At 43.0% G+C, this 15229-nt stretch overlaps 1 protein-coding gene across 7 annotated transcripts in view; it reads right to left on the reverse strand.

Annotated features, from left to right (window-relative positions):
• Nucleotides 1-15229, reverse strand: part of SGMS1 (sphingomyelin synthase 1) — a 110309-nt gene that overhangs the window by 19671 nt on the left and 75409 nt on the right. The gene's annotated exons all lie outside the window — the stretch shown is intronic.

Raw genomic sequence — 15229 nt, forward strand, 5'->3', positions numbered from 1 at the left:
CTCTCATCCTGCATTTTTACAGCACAAAACAAACTGTTCGTAACAGCAGGGTCTGAGTCACTGCTTACAGTCACCTCCTCTACAGGCATTTTATCATCGCTAAACAATAATGCTCCGACACCTCAATAATTGGACGACCTGTACTTGCAAAGCACCTCTGCACACCAATTTGCAACAAAAGGGCGATGCCTGCCACAAAGTCTGTGCTGGCTATCACTAACAAGCTCTCAAGCAATGCTCTGAATTGCTTCTCTCCCTCCAGGACAGCCGTGCCTCCAAACCAGAGATCGCCCCTTGCAAGAGGCTGCACCGCTACCGAGCAAGATACTGTTGGCATTTTAAAACAATAAAGCTAGTTTTGTCCTGTAAATACAAATATATGCAAATACAAAATATCTGTAAGTATAAAATTGAGGCACAGATGGGCTCACGAGTTTCACGGAGCTCCGAGACAGGTTTCCAAGGTCGGTCCTAGGTGGAAAACATTGTCCCGTGGACACAAAGTCAGAGCAAGCAGAATTACTACTACGAAAAGAGAGGCTGGGATCAATATGTGAAGCAACGCCCATGTACCCTGAATAGCTACTTACGCAGCTTCAGAGAGAGAAAAAAACCTGCCTGCATACTACATAAATCTTGAAGCAGCCCCTTTTTTCTAAATTACTCTATAGGAAAAAGACACACCCACACACACCCACACACCCACCCCCTCCACCCACCTCCCGTATATTTCCTATCCTAATTTAACAAAAAAATAAGAAACGAAAATCCACACACAGGCAGAGATCTCAGTATAACAGCCCGGACTTCAGTGGCAAGGATTTTAAAATGAAAGTACTTCATCGAATCTGAATAACCAAACAGCTCATCTTCAGGTGGGAAACACCGCTAATGAATCTCTGCTACAAAAACGTATCATCTACTACTGCATGCATGTATGCGTATAGGTATATACACACGTTCTGTGCTAGGTGGTAGAGACACCTTTTCCCTCCAAACCTGATGAAGCCTCGTCCCTTCGCTTCTTCAAAGCACTACATCTCTTTGCTCAACTATCTTCCTCCCCCTTCTTCTTCCTTGGGCTTGGAAGCAGTTACGGAAACCACCAAACCCTCAGGAGAAGTCTTCACCTGACCAGCAATCTCACCGTGGGTGCAGTTGCTAAGCAGGGCTTTTGTTTTGACACTACGGAAATCCTGCTTCGAGTGATCCGGGGGTGGAAAGGATAGGGTGGGGAGGGCAGGTCCTGCCGTTAGTTTAAGTTAAAAGCAACTATCTCAGACTGAAAAGTCTCCTCAAACGCAGGAGGGAGAGCCAGGCACCAGGACCACAGCCCCAGCTGGCACCTGCAGGAACAGCTACGGACTTTCTGCCTATGGCAGGGATAACCCAAGCACACATCTCATTTTGTACTGCATACCACAATCCTAATGTCTAAATCCTAAAGTAATGCAACACCTGCAACAGAAGTGGCATGTATATTAGCTTATTTTTGAACAGCTGCAATAAGAAACCCACCTTCCAGCTCCCTGCCCCAAATGCTTTTTAGATCTGTGCAAGAGAGAATTAACACCACAAAGTTAATTTGCACTGGGGGGGATAACAAACACACAACTATAACTCCTGAGAATATTATCTTTGAGAGAAAGTGGGTTTGTACTATTTCAGCCCTCCACCCGCAAAGGGGTGCATGAAAATATTAATGGACCGTCACAAATCCTTACACATGGGCAATCTGCTTCGACACTAGGATCTTTAATTCTTCAGCAAAGACTTCTGCAGCAGGACTCAACCCGCCCACCCCACCAGTCGCTTCTTTGCTATATACAGACAGAAACCCCCACGGACGCCACGACACACACTACACTCAAACCTTGCACATCTGGTTTCTGGACCGAAGCAACCCCAAGCGTTTCTGGGCTCTGCACTCGGGCGGCATCAAGCTCAGCCATCGTCTCCAACACAGCTGAACACATGTCTGTGTTATGCCTCGGGATCTGGGTTAGCCAGAGATAGGGCAGAGCTGGAAATAGAGCCCCGTGTCCTCGTGCAACCTCTGAGCTAACTCCCTTACTAAAGAGCATGAAACAATACTTGCCTTCCTCTTGAAACTATCAAAACTTCCTTATATTTGTATCCACACAACAGAAGACCTCTGAAGGCAAACAGATGAAACACTGAAAAAAGCAGAAAAAGTGGTTTTCCCCTACAAGGCATAGAAGTGGGGAGAGGATGGGGTAGGGCAGAAGGACGGAAACAAGAAAATAAGGAGACACTAAATGTTTGCGATATGCTCTGTATTTAACTCAGTTAACCAAGGGTAAGTGTTTTGCATTTTTTTGGTGTGTTGGGTTTTTTTTTAACCTATGTTGGATACCTAAAAGTCATTTATTGTTAGAAAGTCAGATTTGTGGTGAGCTTCTGTGAATCTAAGTAGTAGCAAGAATTTAAAAAAAAATTTAAAAATTTATCAGAACTGAAAGGGAAGTTTTGCCTAAGGAAACTTGACGACAGTCTTGTGACTGATGGTAATGGCTCTAAAATGCATACTCCAGCAAGTGTTGCCAAACCAGCCATGCAGATTGGGAAAAGAAAGGTGGCAGAAACCACAGTGAAAACAGAGCCTCACTGAAGACTTAAATCAATTAATTGTCATTTTTTTTAATATTTGGGTTTGCTACTGGACTCGTATTAGACAGCATTTGGACCACAACAGTTGCTTCCTCCAAACTGCCTTTCCCAGAGTTACAACCAAAGCAAAAGAAAACTAAGTCTACATGCTTAGAATCCCAGCCTAAAACAATGTTTCCATATTTCATTAGAAATATAAATATTTTATTTAAAATATCCTACTTTTGAAGTCCAGCACATCAGATCCAGATCAAAAAGACTCCAAGCCTCAAGAGTTGAAATACAAATATCTAAATATCATCATACAAGATGCTGTTCTCTGCATTTCAGCTGTTACCATTTATAACCCCCCCCAAAAGGCACACCATCAACATAATTTTCAATGATATTACCCTTCTAAAACAAAACAATACCTGGGTTTGTCTTTATTAATTTAGTTTCATATAACACATAATGATCCCTGGTCTGAAAGACAGAACACCACAAATATTCAAGATTATTTCTGGTATAAATAGTCCTACTAACCCAATTTTTTAACACATATCCTCCTCTTTCCAGCAATACCTGTTCAGAGTTGTATGATAAATCAAATATTTACATATTTCTACATATTTACATATTTCCAGATCTGGAAGACTTATTTCTCTACGAAGGAGAGGAAGATTCATTGCACAGTTGGTCTAGAACAACCAGAAACCCAGGAAAGGCTAGAAAAATTTTTTTAATTAAAAAAAGGGCATTTTTGCCAAGGAGTTATGGGTGTACAATCTGCACGATGGGAACTCATCTTACTAGAGCCAGATCTACTGAAAATTCAGATGAACTGCCCTGGCATCTTTCTTTTGTAGTTAACGCTACAAGCAAGAAAAATATCTCTCAGCTCACTTGCCAAACTTCAGCCACCTTCTTTACTCTCTTCGCCGCCAATCGCATGGATGCCAAATCTCGCTGTTTGCAGTGGAAATCTGCCACTGTCGGCGTTCGGCTTGATGGCAAAAACATGCTTGCGTTCATTCAGCAAAATCCAGTGTGGCTGGAGAGACAAATCCTCTCCCCTCCCCAGTCCAGCCATCCAGCATCTCCTTCTTCAAAAGCACGAGTGCCAGAAAGGGATGGCAATTCAGACCAGCTCTGTTCCCCCTCTCTAAGGGTCCCTAATTATTTTGCCTTTTATAGATGATTTCATGATTGTTGCTTGGTGTTTCAGGACTGCTGCTGCTGCCACCAAATGTGACACTTTGATGCTGCAACAAGCTCCAAATTTCAGAATTGGGACTTCAGAAACCCAAGATATTCCTCCCCCAGCGCTGAAAAGTAGCTTTATCTCTGTATTGGACTCCAGACCCTAACGCCATCGACTATTCACACTCAGCTGCTCCCCATCTATGTCAGACATGCCATCCCTCCCGTTGATTATCCTGTGACACCTGCAAATCCTACTTAAATCTTGCTTCTGGCAACAATTCGGCATTGAACCCAAAGAACAGGTAAGCACAAATGTCCTCCTCAAAACATTAAGGGTTCCTAACGTTTTTAATTGCCAGATATTTTAAGAGCACAAAACAACATTGAAAACACACTTGCTTTGACACTGACAGTGATGGCAACTGTGAGGTATCTGTCAAACAATTTCCAAGACCAAAAGTAGAATCACTTGACATCGTTAATAGTGTGTTCAAAGTCTGAAAAATACTTTATATTTTAAATACTCATCTCAGCTTAAAGTTATGATTAACTACATTCACAAATAAGGAGAGATAAGCAAAGATAAGAAATTGTATCTTGCTATCTAACTGTTCTGGAAATTATGAATATTTCAATAACCGACTGAAACCCTCAGAAGTAAGTTCCTCCTGCAGACATCCAATTACCTCTAAATTTTTTCTCTAGTGACACACTTGAGGTATTGGAGATGTGCCTGTGTCATGGTGTCCTAACATCTTTATTGAGCTGCCCATTAGCCACCCAGCAACTCTGGTTATGATCCCAGGGAGTATCTCAGGCAGGGTGGTTCTCAGCCATCCTTTCTTCTGCAGGTAGTGACTCTACTATCTGGCACACTGAACACAAAAGACTGGACGACTGTGTAACAGATTCACACACTGAACTGGTAGGTTTTTAACTCTTCAATTAAATCAGTTCAAAAAGTAATCTGTAATTCCAGCCAAACAAGAGAATCTCAGCTTAAGGTACTGGCTAAGCATGACTAGCTTGCATTCATGTCATGGACACTAAGCTACATTTAAAAATAGTATTTAATGAAAACAGTATTTCAGCTCACAAACTCCTCCACCCAGGGAATGCTATTGTCCACTACCTACCTACAGCCCATAAAACTGCTGCAAAGCAACTCAAAGCTGAGTGCAAAGGTCAGTCAGCAGTTTGTTCACACTTCACAAACAGAAATAATTTAAAATACTTTAAATCAGGTGCCTTAAATCAGGTGATTTTTCATGCACTACCTCTTCTCCTGCCACAGAAGGGTTGGAGGGATCAGACCCAGCCTGCTATCACCAGCGCATGATTGTCCAGCTGCTAGCATGAGTGCACAGCCTCTAGCAAACTTTGCTTACTAGTCTAAACATTTTCTTTTAACCAAAAGAAGGCAAACCGAGCTGTACACTACAAACTGTATGATGCACTCCGGAAAAACTGTTTCCTTTCCTTAAATTGTACATTAGGTGGGAGGCGTTAATGGCTTGTAGCACAGCACTAGATGTAATGTCATTTCCACGATCCACCCCAACGTAAGTGTCCATGGACTACATCACAGCACATACGCTTTATTGAGCGCATAACAACTGCACCTCCCTGCAGTGAACCATCCACATGCTGCTCGCAGCAAACAAATCAAATTGCTCAGATAATTTCAGTTGGTTTAGAAATTGAAAAGCTGCGTCCACTCGGTGGGGGAGGGCAGATAAAATCAGCATTTCTTCCCAGAAAATAGACACATGAATTAACCATTTAATCAATTAAAGGGATGCCTGTCGCTCCAAAAGGATCACTGAGCTGCTTGCCTGCAAAAACAAGACTGGGCTTCATAGCTCCTGTTACACAAATAGGTTAACATGCAGTAAGGAGGACAAGCCCTGCTCATTTACAGCAGCAAGAGAACTGCAGAAACCCAGCAGCACTATTCTCCTTCAAGCCACAGAAAGAGGAAGCCAAATAAATTGCAGGGAAGGACACGAAAGGGAGGGAGAGGAGGAAGGATTTAAATCTGCGGTCATGTGGATGCCATAGATTTCTGCAAGCAGATGGGTGAAGCCCAGATTAGCAAGGTATTAACGAAAGCAAGGCAGTAACGCCGATGAGGTGCAGCTCAAAAATAGCCGAACTATGACCTGCCTCACTGAGCAGAGCGAAGCTCCCCTCTCCCAGATGGACTAGTGTCAGCCACGAAGACACGGCTCTGCTGACTGGTGGGAAAGGATGGGAGATCAAAAGAGAAGTGGAGCACAGCTGGAAAAAGCTGCTGAGGCTGAAGCTAAAAGATGAATGGCAAAGTAGGTAACGAAGCAGCAGCCACGCAGGAGAGCACAATACTCCCTTAAATCAACCTTCAGCAGCAAGATGCAAAAGGCTTGCTGGGAATAAGCCCTTCCCCTAGGTATATATTCAGAAGATACACTCTCTAGATGTGTCCAGCAGGATGCAATATCCCTGCTGTGTACCTGTGCAAGCGAACAAAACAAGGGAATAACAATTATGCTGATGTTTTTAATGTGCAGGGGCTCATCAGAGCAGCAGAGGGGTTAGGATGTTACAGTACTGCAGAAACTCATCTGATGAGGAGCCCTTGAGAGCAGGACCCCAGTAAAACCCCATCCAGCCACCTCGTGACAGGCTCCATAAATACACAGCACTCCTTCAAGGCCTGGGAAAAGTATATACACCTCCTAAACACATTAGTAAACAGAATATTTTAAGAGCACAAAACAAATAGGGGCCAACTTGACATAGCTGCTGCTTTACCTACCCATCCCATGGTCAGACTCGCTCTACAGGACTATCCTTGAGCCATGCTCTGAACATGCATCTTTCAGGTAAATCCTAAGAACATCTTCAAGATCGTCTATATCTGATAAAATATGGCATTTTAATAAGAGGCTATAAAAAAAAATAATCTTCCTCATAGAAAGATCATGAAAATTCACCATCAGTCCTCTGGTAATGCCAGTGCTTCTCCTGCAAGCAATACAGAGCTGTTGAAGTGACTACTGATGGAAAAAAAAGTACTATTTTGGAAATGATAAGATCAAGTACCATAAAGTGTTCATACCAAAGTTATTAAACAGTCACAGTAATTTTCATTTGGAGTTTGTTGGGTTTTTTTGTTTTGTTTTGTTTGGGTGGGTTTTGTGAGGGTGAGGGTGGGGCTGCATTACCAGAGATTGCACAGAACATAAATACACATAAAAATTGCTTTTAAAAGCAAGTATATTATTATCTGTCCTTAGGCACTCCAAAACGTTTTCATTAGGTCTGAAAATACCTACATTCATAAATATTTAATGTGGGTGAGGGGAAAAAAGTACCATGGCAGAAATTCCGATGAAATATGCAGCTCACCTTATGTGGGACCACAACAGCACTGAAAAAAAGTGTCTTACTATAGGTTTTATTTCCTGTCGTTAATGAAACAATGTAGGGACTTGATTTAATTTGATCCTGAGACAAACTTGTGCTGGTCTGAATCGGCCTTCAGCAGCCAAATTACAAAAGCCTGACCTCACAGCAACAGCCCAGGAGTAAAACAGCATCTCCCATCAAGTACAGGCAAACGGACGGCTGGCACACGAACCAGCCTGGTCCAGCTGCAGCATGTGCACATGGGTAACGCAGCCTGTGTCATCCCAGCTGAAATGCAAGACATGCCACACAGGGCACCATGTGAATTATGATTTTAGGGGAAAACTGCTGACCTCAGACCAGAAAAGCCAGCGGCCATAGGACAGGACAAGGATATCGCATTCCTATCTGTTATGGGGATTTCTTGCCCTCCCCAGAGGGCATGATGTGATCTGCTGGGTTGTCAACAGCAGGGCTGAAGGCTCTCCTCACTTTCTGGAGGAGTAATGAGGAAGGATGAGCATTTAGAAAGATCCTGAGAAAGAGTGGTACAGCCACCAGGGAGGGAAGCAACACACACACAGCATCAACCCAAAAAATCACGAAGCTTGCATTTCCTTAGTTCTCTAAAAGCCAGTTTTTGCCAAGTAACCAATTTCCTTACACTCTTCAGTAAATAAAATATGAAGGGCAGGCAGAGTTGTAAAATATAAATGCATACGTTCCATAAGCAACAGACCCTGTTATTGTAGATGCTGCATAAATCACTGAGGACAACAGGACTTATGTCACCTAATGGAGGGCAGAAAATTCAGGGTCAGTTAGCAAGCAAGGACATTTTACATTAACAAGTGTTGCATTTATATTCGCCATCGTGATCCACACTGCCTAGAAATTGCAGAAACTGTTTTGGTTCATGTATTATTTAGTCAGACCAAACGGGTAAAAGGTAGAATCAAAGCTCAAGACAAACATCAGGTGATTTTGGTGTGGATCTCCACCAAATACAAAACTTGCAATGGGATGGCAGGACAGTCACCAGTGTGGTAATTATGCCAGAATGGCTTAAACGATCCTTCTGTCAGATTTCTCTGTAAAGCTGCCTGAAGATATGACAGGAGTTATGAATCACCCTATTGAAACTTGTTGCTGTATCTGTTTTCTAGCACTTCGTCATGCACGTGAGTGCAAACACAATGTCTTTACAATTTCAAGTGTTAGCAGTTAGAAGTACTGCTCTGGCAAATTTCCCCAGGGAAGAATAATAGCTACCTATGGAAGACTTTCCCCTAATCACTGCCATCTCCTTTTTCTTAATATTTTTTATTTCAGGCAGTTGACTGATAAATAATACTGTTGCAGTGCTCATGTTTACAATGCACAACACCTTTCCTTTCTCGTATTTGCAAAACTTGATTGAAAAGGCACAGCAGCTTTCAAACAACTGGCAGCTGGTACTTAGTTCAGTCATGAAAACTAACTATGTATCTAGTTCAAAACCACCTTTCACCTTGAAAATTAGGTATGTGGTCTAAAATATTTTCAGACTACCTTTCTACTACTCATATTTATGAAGTGGACTTGAGGTGGCCTTTAACTTGCAGCCAGATGAACAAGTTCAGGATGAAGACTGTGCTTAGCCGTACAAGTGACTTCTTCAGGACAGGAGAGGACATGCGAAGCTCCAAGACAGTGGTGCTCAGGTCTTTTAAGGGACTCGAAACTACTCTTTCCTACCATACAGGACTATAAAGCTCAACAGATCCCTGCTGAAGCTCCAAAAATAGGTCTGCCCCAAGCACAGGGAAAACCCAAAGCCACGCCTCAGCTTGCAACTGCCTCCTCCCCTGATTATTCAGAGGTTCAACAGAACTCAAAGTCATCTTCATACCCAAGTGATTTCTGAGTATAAAATCACTTCTGCTTACCTATTTTGAAAACTACTTATAGACTGGAGTTCTCCCTGTTTCAAAGCTCTGCATAAAGCTGGATTTATTGATGCAGACCCATGATTCATCAGTAGAGCAAGCTGTAGGAGACAAACTGTATAAGGCTGGAATCTAGCAAAATCAGGAAGAAGGAGAAAAAAAAAAATCAGTAAGAAAAATCAGTAGTATTCATCCCAAACTGAGACCTAGACAAAAAACAGTGTGAATGTTCATGCCCTCTAGCTTTTTTCTTCCTTATTTTTCTTTTCATCATCAGTAGTGTCCACTCTTTCCTCTCTCCTCTCCCCCATCCTCCGCAGCTTGTTTCAGTCCCGCATGTCAGACCCTCCCTAGCCATGTGGCACACACTCCAGATTAAAGGTCAACAGGCTTAGGAGAAAATGGAGAGGCTGCTAAAACCAGGGCAGTACAAAACCATCACCCAAAACAAGAGAGCAGAGTATTTTAGATAACTTTGTGACAGATGAGCAGCAGCGCCGGCAGCCCAATGAGCCCCAGCAGCCTCCTCGGCCTCCTTCCCTTCCAAGGGTTTTTAAAAGAAGGAGAATGAGTCTGAAAGGATCCCAAGAACTGTAAATAAATTATGGCCCCGTTCATCAATTAGCTCAGGCTGCACTGAAATGAAAGCCACAGCGGGGTCTGTAATCACTCAAAATAAACTCCTCTGACGGGATCACTCCTGTGCTGATGGCTCAATTATGCCTGGGAAGACCGTTACAGAACATTAAACATTAACAAAAGTCTGAGCCTGTGTTACTTTTCTCCCAGATAAATTTAATTCAGTAACTGAGTGCTTTTAGCTTAAGTAACCCTGAATTATCGGATCAATTCTTTTCCTCCTTTGCCTCACAAGTTGCAAAAGCCAGGCCACCGTGTACAGGAAAAATGTTTGCAAATAATCCCTTTGTTAGACAGTTATATTTTTGTTATACAGGAAAGATATTTTTATAATTTAAAAATACATATGTTTTGGGAGAGGGTTGTTTATCTAAGTTTAGTAGCTCAGAAATCAAAACGGGGCAAACTCTTCTCCTGGGTTATGAGGGTTTACTCTAACCTCCCTAGAAGAGCTTCGTCATTTCTCTAAAATCCAGTCACCTAGCAAAAAGTTGCACTGTTTGTTTTCTGAAACTGCAAGAACCATGAAGACAAAGAAACTCTAACATAGCAGAAAGTTGCTTTCATCTCTCATTTTGCTTTTGCAATATATTATTTGCTTTTCATAGCTTCAAGTTTAACAGGACTAGAGATACCATTGCCACCTAAAGCATCTCTCCATTTTCTCTCTGCAACTGTACTAATGCAAAATAAAGTTTCTCGAGGCTTGCCCAGGTCAGATCTTTGCTGTTCTAACCTAAGTATAACATGCAACGCACTGTGGAGGACTGAATAATGCCAGGATTTCACTGTGGATTTAGGTACAGTGTGACTAGTTTAGAACAGACAAACCAATGTCCCCAAAGAAAAGCACATGGCTGAGATTAAAAGAGAAAATTTCAAAACACAAAAGGAGTTAGAAATAATAAGGAAAAACCCCAGAGAGCTGGGAAGACTAAGAAACTGAAATCAAAGCTGCACCAAACCTAACCAGGTGGTGGTCCTTCTACTAAATCCTCCTCATCCTTGATGCTTAATACTCACCAATCCTAAAGCATCAGCTTCCCCAATATAAATAAATTGGATTTAACTGGGTTCAACTTCACGTTTTTTAAAAATTACTGAAGTATAACAGTGTCAGCATTCTTACTAGTGAAAAATCTGCTTGACTGCTAAAGTGATGTTTTAAATTTACAAGAAAACAGTATTATGTGTATCACTGGGACCAATGAATTTTTACTCCTGTTTATGAAAAGCAGCCCAGTAACAAGGGACAAAGCATCATGAAGCATTTTGAAACATTAACTGAATAAAACCAGCTGCTTATCTTCAGGATTCTTGTCCAGAGGCTGAAAGAGTAACTTCAATTCTTAAATCCACTTTTAAAACACAGAATAATTCCAGTTTCACAAATCAAGAGGTAAAAATTTACTCAATACCAACTTCCACTAAGCTCTGGATATGCTTGTATCTACAGCCTCTTGAACAGAATAAACGCTGTTGTCTTCAAGTCATTTGCCTGGGGAAAGTGTTATGTTACAGGTTTTCTGAACTAAATATTATATAGCTAAACATTATTTAGTTACGTTGAACTAACTGCTGCCCTCCCTCCACCACATCCTGTGCAGGGAATACTTGCTACAGCATGCTTGCTGGTTTTTAGGATCCATCTAGGATGGATATTCAGGATATCTGAAATGCCCCTGGATATCTCCTTCTTCATTTGACACTGAACAGGATGGTTCACTGGTTATCGACATCTGGCTGGGAGTGCTACAACAGGAGCTCATCTGAACGAAGAAGCAGCTTGAAAAATCACACTGTTCTGAAGACTGACCACAAAAAAAAAAAAAGGGGGGGGGGGCAAACAAAAACCCACCAAGCCCCAGGAAAGAAACTTTTCAGCAAAGAAAATAACGGTTTCCTTAACTGGCTTTTGCCCTTATTTTAGGAAAGGCAACAGAAAATATATCCAAAGTTACAAGGACCAGTGATAACCACAAGGAATAGAGTTGCTGACAACACACTGTATAACGGCCACTTCCTAAAAGCAATGCTTAAAAAGCTTGCCACTTACAAAGCACACCATATATTTACCCTTGCCTTGTCTGTTGACTACCCATTTCTCCTGACACTTCACATGCTTATTGCAAAATAAAGTCTCTTATAAAAGAGCGTAATATTATAACCAAGCAAGGCATTTACATTTAGTAAGTGAAATTAAGGCCCCAGTACTTTTTACATGTTTTTTTTCAGCTACTCAAACTCTCCCCCATAAACTATCAGAATATGAACAACTCAAACAGCAAAGTAAATCTCCTTAAGGCTTTGCTTTTAACTTGGGTAGACTAACCTGAATTAGCTCAGCCCCCGCTAGAAACAGCAGCAGCAGCATGCGTGCTGTAGTTGCAATTTTAAACCCAACCTGAGCACGCAGGAGAGCTGACGTTACCGACGCAAAGCGTTCAAGCCGCTCACCCGAATTCAGCTCCAGCCTCTGCGCACCTGAATGTGGGCTACCTGTGCCAGCAGAGTTTACCAAGTCTTTTCTCGGAGGCATCCCCTCCCTCCTGCCTTGTATCCCCACCCTCCTCGCTTGCGCTTGGGCGATCGCATGGCGCAAAAACTCCTCTTTTCCTGGTTTTCTGCTGAGCTGGGCTGCCGAACCAGCTGGCTGCGCAGTCACACAAGCACAAGCAAGTCCTTCCCCTTTCGGTGGCAGCAGCGAGTTGTAAGAGCAGCTCGGCTCTGTGTTGAAACCATACCTCAAGTTTCCCTAATCTGTCTTTCTATTTTTAACCGGAGTCATTTCCCCCACCTTCTCTGCCATGCAGACAGCTGCAGAAAGCAGCTGGAGACAACCGAGTGCTCCATCAGGCCAATTTTCCTGGCAAAAAGTCATCCGCAGGCTGGCAGCCAGCGCACAAGGGGCCGCAGAGACTCTCAAACGCCGCCCTGCACCCACGGCTCGAGGTAGCCGAGGGGGAACAGGGCTGTCTCCCTCCTCCCGGTCCTCTGTGGCCACAACAGCTCTCTTACTGAGCGTAGCAATCCGCTCATCCGAAGGACCGCTGCTCTCCTGGCCTCCTGGCTCGCGTAAACTGGCTGAGATCCCAACCAGCACCGCTTGTTCCTAAAAACTCCAAGGAGAGAGAGATTTAGAGCATGGACCTGCTTCTGCACTTAGCTGCTCAGGCCGGCTCTCCCAGGACAGAGATGGAGGGACCGCTCCTGCCTTCTGCAAGCCAGCATTTCCATTTGATATAGCACAGGAGAGCGCTTGCTGGGATGTCCCCAGTACAGAGACCTCCTTCGACAAACTCACATCTCTTGGGGAAAGGTTTGGATTCATCTCCTCCTTCAGGCACTTGGAATTCGGTGTAACGCAGACACACGGCAAACCCTGAATTCTCTCCTCACATGGTAGAACAGCTTTAAAAAGCTCAGCTTTAAAAAGATATATGCACAGCCGCTCTGTAAAGTTAGCCAAGCAAAAAGGGCACTTTCCTGAGCAGCAAGAGCAGTTTTGAGCCTTCACAGGCGGGTGGAAACCTGGGGACGCAGAGCACAGGTTGTGCAAGGCATTGAGCCATGTGGAACAGCACAAAGAAGCCTTTTGGGCTTGGGTTTTTTTTTTTAAAGTGAGGTCCAGGTTTCTGAGCTGTGCTCTTGAAGGTCATCTTAGGACCAGGCACCTCCGGGGAGAAAACTGAAAATCTCCTTATAGGACCAGGGCAGACCTTTGGCCTAAGACAGCTTGGCTGAGAGCTTGGCACCTAAAATGGACACAGCTTGGGGAGGGTAAGGCACAACTCCAATGCTGATTCAGGGAGCTTAAGAGTTTAGCTCTAAGTTTTGAGTCATGCTCTTGGTTGTGGGCAACCAGAATAGCTTAAGCCCTTCTTGAGCTAAGCCCTTTTCCTTTTGTTCAAGCAACAGCTACAAACATCACCACTGAGGCTACTTTTGCTGTTCTCCATATAACAAGTTTTCATATGCTACGTATTTTCTATACCTCAAGGTACTTCCACAAAATAGGCTTATTGCAAACATGATTGATCCAAACTTAAACAAACGCAGACAGGACTGTACAGATTATAAGTATCAAATGTGTCAGAGAAATCCATTTCTTACATGCCTACAGAAACAGAAGTCAGGCAAAACTGAAATCTGGTATGGATTTAAGCACAGCAAGGCCCACAGCAAATCTTCCCAGCTCAAACAGATTCAAAGCACAGAATCCCCGGAAACAACGCTGCTGAGCAAAGCAGCCCATCAGTCACAAAACAATTTAAAATTGTTTCGTTAATGAGTTACAGTATTTACAGGTAGGTAAGTGGCAGAAACTTACGGGATTCAGCAATTGTCACGCTGCTGCACTGGCCAGGGGAGAGAAACCCCACCATGAACACAATGGCCCGTATCCACACGCAGCCCATGGGGCAGGAAGGTCTGAGAACCTGTTCCCCACTACATGCACCAGCAACAGCTCAGAAAAGCATGCTGCTCTTGCCGTTTTGTGGATAACCACACGTCTTAGCCACCGTTTTCTGCAAAACTCACCCTGGCCTCAAGTTACTTTGATGAAGAGTTGAAATACTGATTCCCACCACCAAAACTGTTTCAGAGCATGTGAAATAAAAGCATCATCCAAGTACAGTTCCTCCAGCATGGCAGCAATGCATGAGCTGATCCCACCAAGCAGCCTGGCATGCTGTGTTTCCCCCCTCTGCTCTAGTTTGAGCTACTCTCTTAGGAAAGTGCTTTATTCTTTGTGCATGGGGAGGAGGTCCTCTCCCATGCTTAATCCACTGGACTCCATCACTTTATTAACCAGTACAGAAAGCACGACAGCCGCACCACCCACACAGGAAACCAAGACCTGCAAGTCACTTCACTTCTTACCTCCTGGAAAAATGGAGTTTCAGGAGTGAAAAACCTCTTTAGCAGCTTTTACAAGCACTGGGACCATGTGTTAATGATTTACCTGACAGTGCTGTAAGCAGGTGTTTGATAAGAGTGTGTTCTGTTATGGTCTGCTTTCCTGCCTTTGGCTGCATAACCAAATCAACTCAAAAATGAAGTAGGCATGGTATTACTTGACAAGACAGGAAGAAATTAATGCTCCTCTAAGCTTGCTTACCCCATCCTGCTTTAAAAAAAATTTTTTTATGTATACCATCCTGCTTAAAAAACCTTTTTTATATATACAGTCATGCACATATATACACACACAGACTAAAACCCAATGCCTGCATTAGCTCTTCTGTGTGTATACGTATGTGTGTATATATATACACAAATATATATATCTAAAAATACACACACACAGAGATGAGCTACTGCAGGCAAAGGTTTTCCAGTTTCTTCCCCAAAAGTCAAGTAAAAAATATTGTATATAAATCTATAGGAAAGCATCCAGATTAAAACACGCACTTCAAAAGAGGTTTATGATGAGGAGAAAAGGTGGCTATGCC

Source organism: Buteo buteo, chromosome 4 (genome assembly GCF_964188355.1).
Source record: "Buteo buteo chromosome 4, bButBut1.hap1.1, whole genome shotgun sequence".
NCBI lineage: Eukaryota > Metazoa > Chordata > Aves > Accipitriformes > Accipitridae > Buteo > Buteo buteo.